Source organism: Ursus maritimus, unplaced genomic scaffold (genome assembly GCF_017311325.1).
Source record: "Ursus maritimus isolate PB19 unplaced genomic scaffold, ASM1731132v1 scaffold_7, whole genome shotgun sequence".
Taxonomy (NCBI): Eukaryota; Metazoa; Chordata; class Mammalia; order Carnivora; family Ursidae; genus Ursus; species Ursus maritimus.
The window spans coordinates 4,511,768-4,534,505 of NW_024426885.1; the positions used below are offsets into that span (position 1 = coordinate 4,511,768).

The 22,738-nt window shown below is 46.5% G+C and overlaps 1 long non-coding RNA gene across 1 annotated transcript in view; it reads right to left on the reverse strand.

Annotated features, from left to right (window-relative positions):
• Positions 1–1,459: 1,459 nt before the first annotated feature.
• The window catches only part of LOC121101289, a 55,915-nt gene continuing 34,636 nt past the window's right edge, over positions 1,460–22,738 (reverse strand). The window contains exon 2 of the long non-coding RNA XR_005833273.1: positions 1,460–2,805. This is a non-coding gene — a long non-coding RNA (uncharacterized LOC121101289). The remainder of the gene's footprint in view (positions 2,806–22,738) is intronic.

Here is a 22,738-nt window from a genome sequence, read left to right on the forward strand (position 1 = left end):
GGAACCCGAGACTGCTGAGCCAAGGAGTCAGCCTGGGAAGGAAGAGACGGGGCAGGAGGACAGAGTGCGTGTGAGTGTGCACACATGTGTGCGTGTGTCCAGGAAGGGAGCAGCAGGCATGTGCGGAAGTGCCGGTGGGGAGCAGGTCATTCCCAGGGAGTCTGAACTACCCAGGGACGAGGGTCTGGGGCAGTAACAGAAGCCACTGTCCCCACGGACACGGGGCCACAGCGGGAGAAGAACAAGGTCTTCCAGGCCACAAGGGAAGAAATCTCCCCAAGACCTTTCCAAAGCAGCCCTTACATTACAGGGAACCCCAAAAGTGAGGATCGGACACACTTCTGTTTCCAGTGGAGACACAGGGCCCCGGAGACAAGGTTTAATCCCACAGTTCCACCCGGGGCTCCTGTTTCTCCGAAAGGCAGACACAGCCCATTACTGGGAGCTCATTTTCACGGGGCATGATGAAAGCCCACAAAAAAGAAACAGACCGTACTGAGGTTGAAATCCCCCAAGTCCAACCTCGCTCTTCTGGAAAGAAGAACCTCCCTGTACCAGGATCTGTGTGACTTCTCCAGGAGACAGTGACAGAGGGCTGGGGGGCGGGGAGGGCTGCCCCTCTCTCTGCAGGTGTGCACACCACTTAGGTGGGAGAGAATCTGAGACGAGATTGTCCGCTCTTAATCCGATGGAAGACAGCAGCTCTGAAATTCCTGCTCCAGAAACACCGAGAAGCCCCAGGGCCAGGCACCAGCAGACTCTCACGCTCCTGCAGGACTTGCAAGGATCAGCAGCCCTCAGACTTCCCTGAGGCACCCCTCTTGCCCAGCCCATGGGGATCTGTCTCGATCTAGACCCCGGGGCACCAGTCCCCTTCCCCAGGGCAGGCTCCAGCCCAGAGTGCACAGGGGCTCTGTGCAGCCCCAACCCTGCTTTTCCAAGCAGCCCTCTCTGGGACTGAAATCCCCGCATTTCTTTAACCAATCAGGCCCAAACATCAAAGGCTTTCTGTTAAACTGCAAACAGAGTGACAGGGGAAGTTGCTGTCACCAACAGTTTTGAGTAAGTTTATCAGCTCTGGGTACCAAGCAGAGATGGAAGGGCAGGGCTGGGGCCAGGAAGAGGCCCAGGACGGGGCCGAGAGCCCAGGGTGGGGGGAGCCTGGGGCCCCTCGCTGGGAAGAACCCGGGGCAGCCCTTACCCCGCCCATCTCTTTCACTGTGGAGAAGGCGGTGCCGGGCACTTCCTCTGACTGGACCCAGACGTGTCCACTGTGGGCCTAGGGCGCTCAGCAGAGGCGCTCCCGGACCAGCCCTCCACAGCCCCACACCCACCCAGAGCACTGGTTCTCCCCTGTGCATAACACAACCAAGCAATCACTTCCAAAAACATCCCTCAGCCCCTCTTAAGGGAGGAAAAGGTGGCTTGCTCTTTTTTTCTTTCTTCTTCTTCTTCCTTTTTTTTTTTTTTTTTTTTTTTTAATCCTGAGCTAACCTTTTGGCCTAAGCAGGGAGATTAAAGAATTTAGGCCTAACAATTTGGAGGGTTTTCTGGCTTAAAAAGTGGAAAATACATCTGTAAGCCTGATTTTAAACATCATAATCTTCTTATTGCAGGGTATTGATGGCATATAAAATATATGCAGCCGGATAACCAAGCTATTTAGCCTGGGTTAACTTTTTTTTTTTTCCCGTTCAGATTGCCAAAAAGATTAAATCCTAAAATGTGGGCATACGGACTTTTTCAATTTGAATTTAAATTATTCATGCAAAAGCTACCACCCTGCACATAAAAAGCAGACTTTTCACGGGCCACTTCTGCTTAGCAGAGCAATTAGGCAACCAGACGATCGCCACGGAAACTGAGAGGTTTAACGCCCCATCCCAAAACCTGCACGATACGTGTGCGTACCTAATACCGATCACCTGTATATTCGTACATCTAAAAATGCACTACACCCAGTAATATAACACACACACACACATAACACACTCACTAGAGAGATGATGCAGTTACGGAGACAGATAACCACAGAGACACGCACACTCTTTTAGCAAAGCGGAGAGTTAATTGCCAGGTAATTGGGTATGAGCTATTCAGAAGCATAACTGTTGTCTTATTTTAGCCTCTTCCACCTATTTTAATGCACACATTTGCAGAACCACACAAAGAAGCCCATCCATCTTTTATTACCCATCACTGCAAATTCTTAATTCGTAATTCCCTCTTAAACGCCCCTGGTGACTTGGCACTGACAGCAATTTGTTTAAGATAGATATTTACTGCTGGGTCCTGTGGCTAGGCCCGCATGTCAGGAAGCAGAAAGCAAAGAATCATATTCCTTTAGATTGTTTGTGAAGGAGGGCGGGCTTGATGAATGATGCATGCGTGTGTGCGAGGCACCGGCCACGGCCAAGGCTGAGGCTGCTGATGCATGGCAGACCCAGCGTCCATCCACCGGTCTCCGTGGTTCTCCGGCTGGCTGGTGTGGGGGCACGGAACGCTGGCCATGTGTGGCCGAGAGGCACACACCCCAGCCGGTCAACACAGGAAGGATGACTCCAACTTTCTCTCACTAAGTGTAAATGGGCAGTATTGATTCCAGCAGACCGGTCAGGGGAGGTAGGGTCCCCTGGGAGTCACAGCCTAGCCCAGTCAATCATAGTGGGTTTCTTGAAAAATCCGATTTAACAATTCCTCATTGGGAGGCAAGGGAGGGGGTTGCCAAAGTATATTTGGCTACGAGGGTTCTTCGGTAATTCCTGAATCCTCCGGAGTAGACAGAAGAGCAAGGTGCTTTGTCTCCTGGAAGGAAGGGACAAACTTGTTTTATATCTCTGTTCCCCTGGGCTGCCCCAGGCCCCACTGCCCACAACAGTCCCAGCCACCCGCCAGCCAAAGGGTCCTCAAGTCAGCAGATGGCATCTCACAAAATAAAGATGCCAAACTGAAACTTCTTCTTGACACCCGGAGCTGTCATAGTCCAATGATGCCCTCATGATTTCAAGCTGGCTTCTCCTAGATCCGCTTTCGTGGAGGATATATCTTTTGAGCATTTTTTAAAAAGTAAAACAGTGCATTTTATGAGCAGAACGTGAGGCAGAAATTCCTTGACAAAAACACGCATTTAAAATGGTTGCTGCTTATTACCATAATTTTGCTGCTTCTTCATAAAACCACAAACCACACTCGACACACAGAGAATAAGGTGGGAGAAAAGTAGTATAAATACCATGGGATTAGGGAATTTTTGACATGTTAGTAATTTTTAATAAGGTGCCCTGTACAGATAGAAATGAATCCATGATAAATGAGGCCATGGAGACATGAGAGGCGGATTTCCAAGTTTACCCATCCCCTTATAAATGGGCATCCCTCCCCGCGAAGGTTCTGCCTTACAAGCCGCGTCGGTACTCCATGAAAGGGGGTCGGCTCCTGAACGCTGTGCCTCCCGTCCTCCCCAGGCCCCGCCGCCCCTCCGAGGCCGAGCCTCACCTGCCCCGCCCGCCCGTCTCTTGTCTTCCATTCTTCATTACCCAACAGATGACCTGTCTGATAGGCGTCCCCCTCCTGCAGGTTCCCGCGCCAGCTTTCAGTGAGCATAAAGCCGGCAATCCTTTTTATCTTCATTCTGCTGCCGTTCCCATCCTCTGTTTTTTTTCTAAAGATCGTTTGCCAGCATGGCTTTCTCGGTTGTACCCAGTGGGACAAGCAATATCTTCTAAACTGACAATTCTGACTTTTTGCTGCTTGTGATTTTTCTAAAGCATGACAACCACATGCACGGAGACATGGTAAACCTTTTCAGGTAAGGAAGTCGGGAAAAAGAAAGGCCTTTCAAGAAACGGAAGTAGTTACTGCAGGAGCTGAACAAAACAAGTCTCTTATGTATTAATTTAATTTGGCCATAACTTTCGGGTGGCAAGAGGAATTAGAATCATGTCATCCAGGAGCGTGTGTGTGTGTGTGTGTGTGCGCGCGCGCACGCGCGTGTGGTGTGCAGGTGTTTTAAAAAAGAGCATTTCACTTGGACAGACCTTAGGAAAAGTCATCACATTAGCCACTAAAAGCCAGAAGGTTTTATCTATTCCATATTTATACTCATGCTATATTGTAATTTTTTTAGTACTCTTTGGGAAATTGGCCTAATTCTAAAGCCAAATGAGTTTCTTTTTAACATAGTTCTTGGTAAAGTGTATCTTTCTCCAAAATAGGTCAAATCTGAATGTCGTTCCTTCCACAAAAGTACTAAGAGAAAAGATGATCTGTTGAGCCTGGAATGGAACATGGTGTTCCTGTAAATTGCATGAGATTTTCAATGGGGACGTTCTACTAATTAAGTGCAATCTTATTTCAGACAAACAGCAGAATGCACAGTCATTTCAGAGTCATATCAGTATGGTACTATTTCAGAGCAATATGAGAATATTCCTGATACTATTAGGGGACTGGTCCATTACGTATAAGAGTCAACCACAGACTCAATATTTCCCAAAATTTACAATCAGACTAACTAGTGGACACCAGGTATATGTTTTCTCTGCATCCCAGAAAAAAATTCCTAAGAGTTACGAGGACTTACTGGAAATAAATCCTGGAAGCCAGTGAAATCACTTAAGCTTTTTATTGTTATTATTATTCCTAATTTCTTAAAAGCTCATATATTTTCTGCCCATTTTACTACGGATTTAGATATGAATAATTATTTTACCAAATGCAAATAATAGTATCGGAGTTTACTGAGCATTGCAGACACTTCGGGTGCTGTTGGGGTAACACAAAATACAATGTATTTTGGTATTGGCTGTTTTGCCTAAATCTCACAACAACCTGGTGATGTAGGTACAGTTATCGACATCTGGCAGAGAAGAACTCGGGGCTCAGAGAGTCTGTTGATTTTCCCAATGTCACACAACCAGAACGTGACAAAGTATAACCTGGCATCCAGCTATATCTGATTCAAGGTCAGGGCTCTTTGCTCTCTGCCTGGCTGGCTCTCACAATAGAAAATGCAAATGTATACCAAGTGAGGCAAAAAGGACACTTCTGCCAGGAAGGCTTCCAAGTATTTCCAAACAATAGGTTTGTAGCTGATTGTGTGGTGCTGGACCATGTAATTTTGTGTGTCTCTCTTATCTCCCCTAACTCCCCAAGGATGGGAAATACATCCAGTCATTCCTCATACCACAGGATCTAAGTCAAATTGAATTCAACTGATTTAGTTAAATCAGTCTGTATGTATCTGACAATTTCCCCCTTAATCTCTAGTCTTCCTGAATAACCTGTGTTCATTAAAAAAAAAAAAAAGACAAAACAAAACAAGTCAACACTAAAAGATGTTCGAGGTATTTTGTTAACAACAACAACAACAACAAACAGGTTACAAGATACTCTAAATGGTAAAATAATCCCATTTTATTCTGTGTATAAACACACACAAACACACACACACAAGAAAAGTCTAGAATAATATACACCAAAATAGTCATAAGGGTTACAGTAGGATTAATGAATTTAATTCATTATCATTTTTTGCATAATCCATATTTTCCAATTTCTACAATAAACATGTATTTCTTCTATAATTTAAAAAAAAAGCGTGGAGAATTTATATAGTCAAGTATATTTCCTAGAACCCAAGGACATTCCAGCTGGAAGGGCCTGAGCTGTGTGTTTGAATCCTCAGGTGAGAAATGGAGGGTCCTCATGGACAGAACCTCTCCAAGCCCCCCTTTCTTCTGCACAGACCTGGAAAGGTGGCTTGTCATTCAGACACCTGCTGGAAAGGTGCACAGTGTTCTGTACACTCCCCCTGCCCTTCCAGCCAAGGAGACTCTGACACAGAGAGCAGATTGTAGGAAAAGACCTGGATCCAAGAAGAAGCATCCCAGAGGGTCCCGATCCTGCCCAGCCTCCCTGGAGACAGGAAATGTTTCCCCCAGTTCCAGAAGCCAGGTTTGGGGGTGGCCCAGGGCCCAGCCTGGGATCAGGGGGAGGTTTGGGGAACGTACTGGTTGGGGGAGGCGTATAGGAGGCAGAGAGAGCCTCACTGCACACAGCAGAGAGAGACCGCAGGCCAACATGCAGATAGAGGCCACAGAGCCCATTCCTGAAGCTGGACATCCAGGTGAACCCAAGTCAGCAAGGAAAGGAGCCAAGTCACTGTCGGGAAATGCCTGGAAGTGACTGGAGGCTATGATTCCAGAAGGTCTTAAATCGGGGGTGTTTGTTCTGCGGTCAGTTTGTGTCCTAGAGCAGAGCTCAGTGTGTGCTCAGAGTGTGCGGGAACTCCTTTTGTTTATCCGACGCCACAAACCAAACCAAACCAAACCAAGTGATTTTTGGCGGGATGGGAGAAAAGCAGGGGGGTGGGGAAGCATATTTTTGGAGTGAACCTTGAGCTTTATTCTGATTCCCTGGTTTGATGCGAACTTCCTCCTTACTATGTCAATGTGGGCAATTTACCTAAACTCTCCGGGCCTCCTTTCCTCACCTGTCACCTACCTGGCCAGGGTATGCGACCGATCAATGAGCTCATGCAGATGAGGTCCTCAGCACAGTTCCTGGCGTGTAAGCACTCAGTAACCGTCAGCCATCCAAATTTCAATCATTTTATGTTGCCACATTTTGGGGTTCACGGGCTTGACTGTAAGTTTTAGAATGATAAATGAGAGTTTCCAAAGCATAGAAAATGTCACTCAAATCATAGCAGCTTAGTTCTGGAAACACAAGTGATCAAATGACAACTTGGTGTTTCTAGCAAATCAACTGATTAGGACGGGGCTGAGGCTTCGGTTTACTGGGCAAGAAGGGGCAGCTCATTCTGGAAAGGCCCAGCAGGGCCCAGCAGGGCAAGCCCATCGCACCGCTGCCCTCTCTGGGAGGCTCTTCTCCTCCTGACTCTACCTGACAGTCTTTCTTTTGTCCAGTTCAGCCTCAGATCTGTTTAAAGGTGGTCAGAAATGTCTTCACCCTTGGGGCGCCTGGGTGGCACAGCGGTTAGGCATCTGCCTTCGGCTCAGGGCGTGATCCCGGCGTTCTGGGATCAAGCCCCACATCAGGCTCCTCCGCTATGACCCTGCTTCTTCCTCTCCCACTCCCCCTGCTTGTGTTCCCTCTCTTGCTGGCTGTCTCTATCTCTGTCGAGTAAATAAATAAAATCTTTAAAAAAAAAAAATGTCTTCACCCGATGTTCATTTTCCAAGCCTGTAAACCAACCGTCGTCGTGTGCGAGGAGGCCTGGGTCACATCACACCCATAAACCTCTCCCCGGCCTCTGCTCTGCTGTTGGAAATAAGCAATAGCTCCACGAACAATAACACAACTTTACAGCCAGTGTGTGAGCTCACTTGGCCGTCAGGGGTGACAGGCAGGCCTTCTGCCGCTTTCCCAAGACCCCTCCAAGCAGCTCGAGGAATGAGAGTAATTCGAGCCCCGGGGCCCCCTGACCTTAGCTGACCCGGGCAGCCCTGCCTTCTTGGCAGGCAGAACAAAGGGTGAAACCAGAGGCTCCCTAGGGCACGGGTCTGAAATCAGAGGCTCCCTACAGCTTCCTCAATGAGCACGATGATCAGCCAAAAGGAAGGCTCCCACTCTCCTTTTAGCCCTTGTCTCCAGCCCTGTCCTCCCGACAGCTCTGGAGGGGGGCCCCACATCCCCAGCCAGCCCCTGGCCCCGGGGGCCCTCCCAGACCAACCACGTCAACTTGAAGAACCTCATTGTTGTTTCTGTGGAGAAGCAGGGGCGAGGCTGGTCTCGATCACCCCAGTGACACCTGATGGTCCCCAGGGACTGGACGTGTATGACGCTGGGCATGCTTTTGTTACAATCTTCCATTTGGTCTCTCCCAACTTCCAGACCAGTTTCAGAGTTCTTAGTAAATCTTCTCACCAAGCTCTCATATTTTTATTCTCTACAAATCGTTTTCTCACTTTCACATCTACATTACATCATACCCACAACTTCTGCCTAAAATATTTGTGTCTAATGAGAAAAAAACCAAAAAAAACAAAAAAACCTGGGGCTCCTGGAGGGCTCAGTCAGTTAAGCATCTGACTCTTGATTTCGGCTCAGGTCGTGATCTCAGGGTCCTGGGATGGAGCCCCATGTTGGGCTCTGCACTCGGCGCAGAGTCTGCTTCTCCCTCTCCCTCTGCTGTCCCCCTAACCCGCTCATGCTCTCTCTCTAAAATGAATAAATAAAATCTTGAAAAGAAAAGAAACCCAAACTTATCAAGGTGCAGGGCCACCCATCGAGCAGACTCGTCGTGTCCCAAGCCCAGTGCCATGGACGTACACACTGCAGGCAGTTACTCTCCTCTCTGCACCCCTCCAGCCCCTCAGTTCTGTGCCCCGTATGTTCTTTCTCCAGAATTTCCCCTGAACCGTCCACTCCGTCCCATTGCTTTAACTGCCCGACCCCAGGCACTGGTCATTACTCTCCTGGATCATTTTTTGCCAGATCATCTTACTAGTCCCCAGAAACCTGCCTCTACCCACGACCACCTGAGCTAACCTATACCACACGCCTGGGCCACGTGCCTCTGCCTGGAGACCACTGCTGCTTCTCAACCTTATTTTGTAGGAGAACACCCGAACTCCTCTGCATGGTATTAAAAGGCATTCTCAGTCTGGTTGCAGTCACCTTCCAGCCCCATCTGTAGCCTCTCCCCATGCCCTTTCACCCTCAGCTAGAGCGCACAGGGCAGCTGTGTGAGGCTATCCCCCCTCACTGCCCTACCTCCCCTGCCTCCGGTAGACTGTTCCATTGGTGGTCCCCAGTGAACTCTGCCGGCTGTATTTCTGCCATTTCACAGTCTCCTCTCACATGGACGCTGGGCTTGGCAAGTAGCTTTGGCCGATGGGACATCCGCAAGAGCCACGCAAGCAGAGGCTGGATAAGCATTTGCACAACGGGGTCCTCCTGCAGCCCTCTTGGAGCCCTGAGCTGCGAAGTAAAGATGTCCAGCTAGCTACTCTGCTGTTGAGACCACAAAGAAAGAGCACAAGAAGAGCCACATGGAAAGAGGATGTTCAAACCACCCGGAAGAGCAAGGACTCCAGTCATGCCAGTGTCCCGCTTGGGATCTGCAGGAGAGGTCCAAAGTAAGACCAGCAGAAGAACCGTCCAGGGCAAGAGAACATGAGAGATAATGAACCAGTTGTTGTAAGCCACCAAGCTCTGAAGTGGTGTGTTGTGTAACAACAGCTAACTAAAATAGCCCATTATCACTCGAGTCAGCTCAGAATTCAAGGAACACTTGAAACCCTGGTATGTGTATTCTGTGCTTCCTGGTATGACTAAAAAAAATTAGGCAAAAGAGAGCACAGGCCATTTCTTTGATGAGACTGCAGTCTAGCTGGATACAGGCTCACACATCGTCCCCACAAACAGTATTTTGGGCACCCTACTCTTTATGGGATCTTCCCCAGTTGTTTTCCATTCACACTTCACCTCCAGGGCTGGAGTCAGCTGCTCGTCTCAGCACGAATGCGCGCAGGCTTTCCCCGAAGGCCCAGAGCTAGAGACTCTCGGGAAGATGGTGGGAGCATAGGGAACATCAACTGGCTTGGGGGAATTGACTCCACTAGCAGCAGAGCTGCTGCTGCTGCTGGTAGTGACAAGTCTCCTGCGAGTTTCCAGGTCACAAAAGGAAGGCATTTCTGTGGATGTTCAGGGAAACATCAACTCTTTCAGGTTTTTGAGATCTGGAGTCCAGAAAGAGGATCCCACCTGAGGGGCCAAGCAGTGATGGAGTTTGCCAGCAGGATGTAGCATGCATGTAAGCTCATGCTTTCCAGAAATCCTTTCAGGGTCTACAGGACACAGCTAACTGATTCCCTTCCATCTGCAAAAACGATAGGATCTTTCCCAGGCTGTTCTCTACTTCCAGGGAGGATCTGACCTCCCTAAGCCAGCAAATGGAACTACCCTGACCAGGACAAGGACTTTCCCACCCCATGAGCACAGACTCTAAAACCACGTCACCCTTCACGGCATCCACATGCTTCACAACTAACTCAAAGGGTCATACAAGTTCAACTCTGAGGTTCACACTATTACCTTTGGGTGCTATCAATGAGAAAGACTCACACTAGCAGTGGCATGGGTTTATGATGGAGTTACAACAACTAGGGGTTCATTTCCAGGCACAAATGAGCATTGGCATGGGATTCAGGATACATGGGTTCTAGTCCTGGCCTTACTCCAATTAGCTGTGTGAAATCAGACAAGTCTGGCAGTGTCAGTAGCCTTGTCAGTAAAACAGCGTCCACAGTTCTCAAAGTGGTTCCACAGAGCACAGAGCTAAAGAATGGGAAGGAAGAAAAGGAAGGGTCTTTCCCAAGGAAAGAAGCTTGTGGGCTCCCATCTCACTCCAACCAGTGGAGTCTCTATGGCTTCATTGCACAAATTGTTCCAAGGCTTGGGAGGAAAGAAAAAAAAAATGGTCATGTCTCACAATCTTTCCTCTTACTAACCTAGACACAGACTTTATTCCTTTCACAAAAATTAACTTGAAAAGGATTATATACCTAAATATAAGGCTCCTGGAAAAAGAATTAAAGTATACAATCCATTTCAGTAGTAATCACTCAAGTATCTTTTCACTAATCCATTAAAAATCTGAGTATCTACTCTTTGCAAACACAATGCCAACCACTATGAGAGAGGCAGACATGGAGGCAGCAAAGACTCTGCCCAAAGGAGCTGGCAGGGGAAGACACAAAGGGTCAGACACAGTATCCAAAAAATGTACAATACAGAGCTACAAAGAGCTATGGAAAGTCAGAGTGGACATAGCACCTTTGGCTGATGGATCAGGAAGACTGCTTGGAGGAGGTGGTGTGTCAATGAGGTTTCTTGTTAAATGTAACAAAAAACCAAGTCAACAAGCCGTCAACCATGAAGACACCTGCTGGCTCACACAGCTAGATGCTGAGAGGTATCCTGGGTTGACTTGATCCAGGACCTCCAACATTTTCCCTTGAGTTCTAGGTTCTGCCCTCTTTATCTTTTGGTGGTAAAGTGGATTACCCCCATGTGAAAAAGCCAAAGAAAGCACGTCCATTAGTGTTGGAAGTTCTTAAACTAAGAATAGACAGGAACTACCTCAAACTGGTAAAGAACATTTAAGAAAAAGCCTAGAGCAAACATCACCCTTAATGATGAAAGACGGGATGCTTTCCCCTTAAATTTGTGAAAAAGACAAGGATGTCCCTCTCACCACTTCTACTCAATATTGTTCTAGACTTCTAGCCAGTGCAATCAAGCAAGAAAAAGAAATGGGTAATGACCAGACAGAAAAGGAAGAAGTAAAACTGTCTGCCTTCACAACAGCTTAATCTGTAGATAGAAAATCCTAATGAACCCATGGGAAAAACTACAAAACTAAAATACTAATGAACAAATACAGAAATCAACGGTACTTCTTCATACCAACAATAAAAATTCCAAAAATAAAATTAAGAAAGTGACTCTATTCACAAAAGCATCAAATAAAATACAAAACCTAGCCATAAATCTAACCAAAGTAGTAATAGACCTATATGCGAAAAACTACAAAACATTGCTGAAAGAAATGAAAAACTATCTAAATAAATGGAGAGAAATGTCACTGCTCTTTGACTGAAAGTCTCAGCATGATTATGATTGCACGACGCCCCAAATACTGTAGATTTAGTACAAACCGTACAATAGCGAGAAACTAGATGCTTTTCCCCAAGGATCAGGGAACAAGGCAAGGATGTCCCCTCGCAATATCCCTTTTCAACATTGTACTGGAAGTTTTAACTAATGAAGTAAGATAAGAAAAGTAAATAAAAGATGTATCAATTGGGAAGGAAGAAATTCAACTGTCTTTGTTCAAAGATGACATGATTGTGTAGAAAATCCTAAGGAACTGACCACAAAAACCCTCCTAGAATTAAGAGGTGATTATAGTAAGGTTGTATGATATAAGGTTAATATATGAAAGTCAATCACTTTCCTATATACCAGCAATGAGCAATTAGAATTTGAAATTAAAGGGGCGCCTGGGTGGCTCTGTTGGCTTAGTGGCCAACTCTTGATTTTGGCTCAGGTCATGATCTCATGATCTTGAGGTCCTGGGATCGAGCCCAGAGTTGGGCTCCAAACTCAGTGGGGAGTCTGCTTCAGGATCCTCTCTCTCCCTCCGCTCCTCCCCCGCTTTAAAACATTTTTAGGGGTGCCTGGGTGGCACAGCGGTTAAGCGTCTGCCTTTGGCTCAGGGTGTGATCCCGGCGTTATGGGATAGAGCCCCACATCAGGCTCCTCTGCTATGAGCCTGCTTCTTCCTCTCCCACTCCCCCTGCTTGTGTTCCCTCTCTCACTGGCTGTCTCTATCTCTGTCGAATAAATAAATAAAATCTTTTAAAAAAAATAAAACATTTTTAAAAGGAAATTAAAAATATAATGCCATTTACATAAGCAGCAAAACAGAATTAAAGACTTCGATATAAATCCAACAAAAATGTACAAGGTCTATATGATGAAAAGCACAATACTATAATGAGAGAAATCAAAGAAGATCTAAATACATGGAGAGATATTCTGCATTCCAGATAAGAAGAATCAATATTGTTAAGATGTCGGTCTTCTCAATTTGACCTATAGATTCAGCACAATTTCTATCAAAACTTCAGCAAGTTATTCCGTGGACATCAACAAAGTACTTCGAGAGTTTATCTGAAAAAACAGAAGACCCAGAATTAAAGAAAAATAGTCAAAGGACTGATAGTACCCACTTCACGACTAAGTACAAAGCTACAGTAATCAAAACGGTGTGGTATTCAATTATACGGCCAATTAATCTTTGACAAAGAATATCCAATGGGAGAAAGACCATCTCTTCCACAAATGTTGGGAAAACGGGACAGCAACATGAAAAAGAATGAAACTGGATCACTTTCTTACACCACACACAAAAATAAATTCAAACTGGATTAAAGACCTAGACATGAGATGTGAAACCATAAAAATCCTGGAAGAGAACATAGGCAGTAACTTCTCTGACATTAGCAGCAGCAACTTCTTTCTAGTTATGTCTCCTGAGGCAAGGGAAACAAAAACAAAAATAAGGTATTGAGACCACATCAAAATAAAAAGCTTCTGCACAGCAAAGAAAACAACCGCAAAACTACAAGGCAACCTATAGAACGGAAGAAGATATTTGCAAATGATGTATCTGATAAAAGGCTGGCATCCAAAATATACAAAGAACTTAAACAAGTCAACACCCAAAAAACAAATGATCTAAATAAAAAGTGGGCAGAAGACGTGAGCAGACATTTCTCCAAAGATATACAGATGCCAACAGACACGTGAAAAGATGCTCATCATCACTTATCATCAGGGAAATGCAAATCAAAACCACAATGAGACATCACCTCACACTGTCAGAATGGCTAAAATCAAAGACACAAGAAACAACAGGTATCGGCAAGGTTGTGGAGAAAAAGGAACCCTCGTGCACTGTTGGTGGGAATGCAAACTGGTGCAGCCACTGTTAATAAGTTAAAAATAGAACTACCTTACACTACTACTGGGTATTTACTCAAAGAATAGAAAAACACTAATTCAAAGAGATACAGGCACCCCTGTGTTTACATCAGCATCATTTACGATAGCCAAGATACGGAAGCAGCCCAAGTGTCCACCAATTGATGAATGGATAAAGAAGATGTGGTGTATTATATATACAATGGACTATTACTCAGCCACCAAAAAGAATGAAATCTTGTCATTTACAATGACATAGATGGAGCTAGAGAGTATTATGTTAAGTGAAATAAGTCAGAAAAAGACAAACACCATATGATTTCACTCATATGTGGAATTTAAGAAACAAACAAGCAAAAGGAAAAAAATGAGAGAGAGAGAGAGAGAGTCAAAGCAAGAAACGGACTCTTAACTATAGAAAACACACTGATGGTGACTAGAGGGGAGGGGAGGGGCTAAAATAGTTGATGGGGATTAAGGAGTGTGCTTGAGATGAGCACTGGATGATGTAGGGAAGTGTTCAATTATTTTGTACACTGAAACCAATATAACACAGTATGTTAACTAACGAATTAAAATAAAAACTTTTAAAAATGAAATCAAAATTACAAAACCAGTGCGGTATTGGTGAAGGAACAGATAAATAGAGCAATGGAACAGAATACAGAGCCCAGAAAGAGATCCATACAAATATAATCAATTGATATTTCACACAGGCGCAGAGGAAATTCAAAGGAGAAAAGAGAGTCTTCTCAACAAATGGTGTTGGTACTGGTGGGCATCCACATATAACAAAAATACTAATCTAGGCACAGACCTCTACCTTTTACAAAAATTAATTCAAAAGGGATCATAGTCCTAAATGTAATACATAAAGCTGTAAGACTTCTAGAAAAAACGTCAGAGAAAATCTAGGTGACCTTGGGTCCGTGATGACCTTTAGAGACAACACCAAAATCATAACCTTTGTAAGAAAAAGTGGATAAGTTAGTCTTCATTAAAATTAACATTTCTGCAAAAGACACCATTAAGAGAATGAAAAGCCAAGCCATCAGCTCAGAGAAAATATTGGCAGAAGACACATATTATAAAGGATTTGTATCTATAACATACAAAGAATTCTCAAAAGTCAACAATTAAGAAAACAAGCAACCCAATTAAAAAAAGAGCAAGGGATCTGGCCATACACCTCACCAAAGATGACATACAGATGGCAAATAAAATATAAAAATATGCTCAACATCATATATCATTAGGGAATTGCAAGTTAAGCCAACAGTGAGGTTATCACCATAAACCTATTAGAGAAAACCCAAAATGCTGACACTACCAAATGCTGGTGAAGATACGGAGCAACAGGAACTCTCGTTCAAGGCTGGTGAGAACATGAAATGGTGCAGCCACTTTGAAAGAAGGTTCGGCAAGTTATTACAAAGCTAAACACAGGCTTACCATACAAATCAGCTATCACACTCATTGGTCTTCACCCAAGTGAAAGTCTAAGTCCGCACAAAAACCTGTGCACGAACGTTTATGCAGCTTTACTCGTAGCTGACAAACACTAGAGCAGCCTAGATGCCCTTCCGCAGGTAACTGGATAAACAGGGGTCCATCCAGACAATGACTTTGATTCAGCGATAGGAAGGAATGAGCTATCAAGCCATGAACAGGCGTGAGGCAGCCTTAGAAGCATGATGGCACGTGAAGGAAGCCGATCTGAAAAGCCTGTATGTTGTAGGATTGCATGAGTCCAGCTACTTGACATTCTGGAAAAGGCGAAACTGTAGAGACAGTACAAGGGTGCGTGGCTGGCAGGGGCGAAGGAGGGATGAATGAACAGGGGGAGCAAGGGGGTTTTCAGGGCGGTGAAATTCCTCTGTAGGATACTGTGCCGCTGGACCCACGATGGTACCGTTTGTCAAAACCCACGGAATGTACAACACAAAGGGTGAGTCCTAGCGCGGCCAGGAGACTTTAATGACCAAAAACGTCTTGATTTTGGTTCATCAGCTGTAACAAAATGCATCGCAGGAATGCAAGGGGTTAAAACTGGGAAACCCGTGTGGTGGGGGTGGGGGTGTCCCATGGCCGCTCTGAACTTCTGCACCGTTGCCCTGGGAACCTAACACTACTCTTTAAAAAGTCAGGCCTATTAATTCAAAAATATAGCAAATATTTCTGAAAGGCATTTCTTAAAGATCTAAATAAATTGAGAGCAATTCCACATTCACAGGCTGGACGACAATACTGTTAAGTCTCAGTTACCGTAACCTGTAGGAGGTGGTGAAATCTGGAAGTGTCAGTCCTCAACTTTGTCTTTATCAAGATTGTTTTGGCTTTTCTCAACTTTTCACATAAACACAGGAATTTGAGGAGGATTTGTCTATTTCTTTTCTTTTCCTTTTCTTTTTTTTTTTTTTTAAGAAAGCAGCTGATTTGGGCACATTTGGTTTTAGATCCGTACATCAACTTTGAGAATATGTGCACTTGTACCGAAACGCTGTGTTCTTATTCCTAAACCTACGGTAACTGGTCCTGCTTTTTGTCATTCCCCGAAAATAGGATTATTGGATTAGTAAACATCTGAGAACAGGGTGGAAGTCTATTGTCTGTGAACTTACGGAATGTTCTTTCATGTTCTTTTCTCTGCAGGAGCTCTCCAGCCCCGCACGCCTGCTCCCTCGGCGGGGAAGACCCTGGCCAGCTGGGCGCCCCTGCTCGCTGACTGCGCTCAGCAGACAAGAGGAGCCTGCCTTCCCGGACGCTTCCTCCATCTTTCCCTGAATCACCCCTGTCACCGCGGCACTTCATTGCTGTCTTTAATAGCTCACAAGTGGCTCCTTCTGGAACCGATGGCAGAGCAACCCACGGATCAGCCAGTGGGATGTGGAGGCAGCGGCGTTGGCACGCGCTGCTGGAAAGCGGACGGCGCTCTTTGCTTCCGAGATGCGCTAAGTGCCCACTGGCCTGGGATCCGAGATCGGCGCTGGGGCTGCCTTTGATCGGGGCTCTCTGCTGCCAAGTCTCAATTAGACAGCCTGTAATACAGTTGGTTCTGGCACGAGTGCTGAGAAAAATAAATCAAAGGATTGTCTCAAATAGGAGTGAGTCCCTGACCACGTTATTTGGAGAGGCCACGAGTCACCAGTGCCCCTAGCCTAGGGCCCTTAGCACGCAAGCCCGCGGTCATGCCATGCCTTCGGATGATGTCTCCAAAACGTGTGTAGGATGTGAATGTGATGCATTTAGACGCTATCTAAAAAATGCAAATTGCCCCAACAAAAAGGAGGTGCAGGGCTTTCCAAGGGCATCATCTGCACAAATCCTCGCCACTCACGCCTGTTCCAGGGCAGGCAGGGCAGGCGGGGAGGCTTGGCTGCAGAGCTGTCTCAGAAGCGCTGGCTCGTGCCAGCTCCTGCTCTCAGCGCTATTCATTCAGAGAATTTGCGGGATTACATTTATTGGGAATGTGAATCATTTTTAATTCCGCGGTCAGACGGAGGCTCGGGGCAGAGCAGGCTGCTTTCCTGCCTGTGGCTCGGGCGATTGGTATCAGTGCCAGCTTAACCTCTGGGCACCATTTTAAAGCCTTTCATTCAAGTGGTTTGTCACAAAGAGGAAGTGATCTAAGACGCTCCAGGGCAGAGGTAACCGTGCAAAGATTCCATGGCTTTTGTTTAAAAAAAAAAAAGAAGAAGAAGAAGAAAGCAATTTAAAGCTACTTAGCCTGTTTTAAAGGGCGTCAGTCTGGCTACATCTTCTCTGTTCCAGGGGCTGTGTGATACCTGCTTTGCAGGCATTTCTAAGAAACGCAAGGAAAAGGAGCGGCGGGGCGCGGGGGCCTGAGGCCGGCTTCAGAGGTAACAAGGCATGAGAGGAGATCTGCATTGGGGACATTTAGGAAAGATCGTATCTCTGAGGGAGAATATTGATTCACTCTAAGGTGATGTAATCAATACCATTTATGCAACAGAGCCAGACTAGCACAAACACCAGCTAGAATTCTGTAAGATCTCATATTCCTAGCTAATTAGCAAAACCTTTATTTTTTTTAAGCAATTCAAAGCAGGCCTGCGATTGGATAGACCTCTCAGAAAGTACTAATGAAATTATAAATTGCTATAATTTTTCTGAAAATAAAATAACAACAAACGTTTGGACTAGGATATTATACAACCATTAACATCACATTCAACAATAAATTTGATCGACAAAGGGACATTTTCCCAATATGATATTAGATTCATCAAACGTACGTACCATCGTCTATATGTAAGCATCTACGTCAAGGGTCTGCAAACTCCAGGCTGCGGGCCGAACCCATGCCGCTGTCTGTCCGCGTAGTAAAGTTTTATTGGAACACAGCCAGGTACCTTCACTTAGGTGCTGTCTGCTGCAACAGCCCCGCTGAGCCGTTACCACGAACACCTGCAACACCTACAGGATACAGCCCCTGGCCCACCAGACAAAAATGTCTTCAGACCCCTGCTCTACATAAGCACAAAGAAAAAAGCCTGGAAAATACACTTGAATGTTGACAACGGTTTGAGTATGTGGTATCCTTATAATACACATATTTTTTAAATTGTGTGGGAGTGGGCTGGTACATGGAGGGGATGGGGGGGTCTCAGGAACTTTGAATTCTTGAAGGCTGGGGCAAGGACAGGCAGATGGAGGATGTCAGGAGGTTTGCAGATATCCTGCACAATGTCTGGGATAAGGTCTCTGCTGGGAGCTGGTCCTTGGAGACGCCCATGAACGCGGTTGATGCACGACCGTCAGGATGGGAGGCGGGGAGAAAATGGGAGCCATGAATATGGGCCACTGGATACAGAAAATAAAAACTTGGATCACAAAAAAAATAGACGTGTCAGGTGGATGTTTGTCTCAGGAGACAGGAACCCAGGCAGGGCTTAAAGGCGGAACAGCGAAAAGGTGAGGGTGAAGAGCCCTGGGTCGGGGGGCCATGCTGTGCACACCAGCTGGAACCTACAGGAACCATCGTAAGGGGTGAAATCCCTTTCAAAATTAAAAAGCAGTTTTCCATGTAATTCTACTTGTGTTCTCTCATATTCCAGATTTACTTCTGGCAATATCTTCTGTTCCTTTCATCCCCTTAAAAACATTATTTAAAAAAAAAAAAGCCTATCTTAGTAAGTACAACGAATATCATTTATTTTGTTTGCCAAAATTGAGTCCTTCTCAGATGTTAAGGATGCAACAGCCCCAAGCAACTAGCCTGCTCAGAAAAGAAAACTATTATGTAAGGGCATGGTGTGAATTTTTTCTGGATATGAAAATATACACTTTAATTTCACAAGTTAGTAATTAGTATAGCAGGATAAAGTCATAATCCAAAACAATAATCTTTATTACCAAAGTAGAGATTAAACACAATTAAAATGAACAATATTACCAGCCATAATTGCTAATCAATTAGCTGGAAAGCTGTATTACTGCAATCTTCCTGGTCCCCAATTTGCCCTTTCTACAGCTTTTCACTTTCTAGAAGACGGATACCAGTAAAGGATCCATCTGCAAAGTCCATTTTAATTATAGGTATGGTCTCCCTCCTTCCCATCCTCTGCTGTGAGTGTTTTCACCCACCCGCTAGGTGCATGGGAACTTGTCCCCCAATTGTGAAGGTCAATGCCAGCTCTATCTTGCCTTTACCAGCTGCATTTGGTCAATCACGCTCATTAGCAAACCCACAGGGTAGCATCCATTTCCCCAGCTGCCCTGGTATTTTCCTGCTCAAAACAATCACAGTGTGAAAGGAAACCCACACCCAATAACATATGCTCAGCCCCACTTTCAAAAAAACCAGACCACGTGACGTGATAGGGCTTGAAAATCCTGATTGACCTTCGTCACCGAGGACAAACTGCCCCAAAGCCCAAGTCACCAAGAATCCAAAATTGCAGGTGGAGTTTGTTTTAAGCATTACATTTCTCTGAATTATAAAATAATTTCAGCCACTCAGAGGAAGAACATTTTGCAAATCGAACTTCATTGCTTTCCTGATTTTTTTTCTTAGAGTATGGCTAAAAATTTCTCCAGGCTCTACCCTACCTTTGCACACGGGAGGGATGGAGCCCTAAGCGGTTAGATGCAGCTTCCCAGTCACCTGCCCCTGGGGGCCTGACTGGCCATGAAGTCGGGTCGGGGCAAAGGCCCCTGTGGGGAGGACAGGTTCCTGCCGCAGAAAGACCGTGTATGGGAGGAGGCACAGGTGCAGATGGCCTCAGAGACCCCTTCCTAATGAATGACCCTCTGCAGGTCTTTGAAAATCACGCTGCAGACCGGGCCAAAGCAGGCACTGAGCCCACTGGTCCTCTGACAGCTGCTCTGCCCCCTGTCCTCCAGCTCGGATGGAAAATGCATTCAGGTCGGGGTGCTTTGCTCCTCTAAGTCGGCCACTTCGGGGATGAAGCAGTGAGCCCTCCATCTCTGGCCCCGGACAGAAGCTCTTCCTGCTCCTGACACCTGCAGAGGTGGGCAGTCCTGAGGGCCACACCTGGGCCCCGGCCAGGATGCAGATGTCACAGACCACTGGCGGCCCCGGGTCAGGCTGGCAAGCGCCTCTCCCTTCAGTCTTTGCCGGCCTGCTCGCCACATTTGCGAATAGGTTTTGGACAAGGTTTCTACCCGAGGAAGCTATACCATAGGTTTTCCCTGCCTTTGACAACTCCTCCTACCCCAGGAAAGCACCAGGAGGACAAACCAGTTGCCAGGGAAGTCCCCAACCTGTAATCATTGCCTCGGCAAATCTGAGGCCAACCGGGGCTTTGAGAAGCCCTGTGACTTGCAAAGGAAAAACTGAGCCTCAGAAAGGGGGCTCCCCTGAGGCCACAGGACAGGTTTATGTAAAGACAAGGCCCTTGCTTCTTCCCTCCCGATCCAGCCCCTGAGTCCCCTGCCCCCTCCTCCTGCCCCCCACGCCCCACACCGACCCCTCACTGAACATACTTAGAATCACAGACTCGATTTCTTCTGGGCTTCCCTGGGGACAGGTCCTGCGCCCCCCCCCACCTGTGGCCTCCTGTCCTGCATGTTTGGGTCCCACTGTCAGCCAGGGCTGGCCTGGGACACTCGCCCTGCCCCACCGTAGCAGCTAAGAGCCCCTGGACAGAGCATGCCAGAAGAGCCCGACCGAGACCCTCGCAGAAAGAAAAGAAAAGGAGTGTGTAGGTGGACAGACGGAAGAGTTGGGCAGCCTGAACAAAACTCAGACTGACCAAATTCTGACTACTGGTCATCTCTTTGCTTGCAACTGGTATTCTGATCTAAATCAAACAAAATTCCCTCTCAATATCCCAGAATCGTCCTTGCTCTGAGGCTGGAGGAACAAACATTATACCAACTGCCCCCCCTAGGATGCTGATCGGGGAATACAGGGAATCGGACATAAAATCAATGCTCTGTTCTCATCACCTCCGCGTCCAGATGGCTTTGGGAAAGCAGCTAATTTGAAGCCGTGACCTTTGTTTTTGTCGGGGACATTTGCACCCGTGTTTATATGCGGTCTGGACTCCGAACGCTCAACCCTGGGTGCTTACCATTTCCCTGCAAGAGAAGGAAGCAGACCAACTCTTTTAAGGATGGAATAAATTCCTGAGGACGGTGCAGGCCCGGAAGGCTGGCAGGACCACGTAGGGCTGAATGCAGCAGGGCTGAGCTGCATCTTTGGAATTCGACCCTCCGCCAGGTCTCCTGGGGCTTCCGTCTCTGAGATCGAGGTCTCTTCTGCTGGACTTTGGGAAAGAAGCAAAAGCGAGCAGAGTGGGGCCCTGGGAAAGAAGGCCATGACCTTGACCTTAGAAAGCCCTCACTCAACCTCAGTGACCTCAAGACAATGACCTGGCTTTCCCAGGCTCCCTCAGCCGGGCACTCGCGCCCACATTGTCTTCCGCGCCCGGTGAAATGTCCGTCTTGCAGAACCAGGTGCAAGGTACAGGCAAGGAGAGGAGACAGAGGATTTCAAACTTTGCTCATAGATATTCTTCCAGTGCTGTTTAATACGACTCCCTTTGTTTGTTTCGACAATGGATCTTATCTCACGGTGAGGGCTGTGTTCAGGGCTATTATTACCCCATATAAAAGGCTCGCAGGCTTTCTTCCCAGTTGTTCGGCAGCACCGGAGTGCCACAGCGAATTTAATCGAAGAACCAGCTCCGGGGAGAGTCTTCTGAGACTCCCTCCTTTCTCCTAATGCTGTTATCTCCCCTTCCTTGTGTTGGGGAGGTATAAAAATCACAAAAAAGTCATTCTGAGTATATTCTCCCTGATAATTATTGTCAGACGTGGAGATAAGCCTGGTACGTGATGTAATGTGTACTTTACATCGTGGGCCCCTGCATGCAAATCTGGCCGCGGTCCCCCGCCAGACAATGGTCGCCCACATCGCTGGGGCCTCCGCATTTTGCCACAGACAAGAGAGTCCTTTGATTTTTTTGTGTTTCGATAAGGCGCAATCTGGGGGCCTTTATCTTGACTGTTATATTTAAAGATGACATTCTAGCCCTGCCGGCTTGCCTATTGTTTTGACCCTGATTATCACCAAATGTTGTTGTTTTAGTCTAACCCACCAGCTTAATGAAAGGCCTGCTCCCAATTTAAGGAAAATTATTTAAATGCAGAGTATCCTATACACTGTGGTTTCAAAAAGAACTAGGTGGTTAATCAGAAGTTAATTGTATAATTCTCATGCAGATTAGGGCCTCTTGCAAATGAATCCCAGGTTGTGATTATTTAAAAAAGGAGCGTGGGAGCAGTGCACAGGGGCCCGCAGTCGGGTAAACAATCAGGCCCGGTTTAATTTGCGGTAAACAAAGTGATGATACACCAGGGGTCTCCAAAGGAGAAAAAAAGGTGAAAATAAATTAAAGCACAACATACAGATATGATCTTTTTGTTTGAGGCCATCTTTCAAAAACCTAAGCTAAATGAATAAAAAGCAACCCATTAATATTTACCGGAAACCGAGAACCATACAAAGACTCGCGAGTCCATAATTACATGCCATTTTTGGAGGGCCCGGGGCAGCAGATGGCCACTCTCCTCTGCCACGGTGACTTCTGTGTCCCTCCTTGCTGCAAGTGACACAATGCCTGTCCCCCCCACCCCTCCTCGTGGAGGTCGGAGGCAGAGCCCCTGACTACCTGGTTTGTCTTCCCAGAGCGTGTCCACCGCCTGCCCTGCCTGGGGGGGGGGGGGGGGG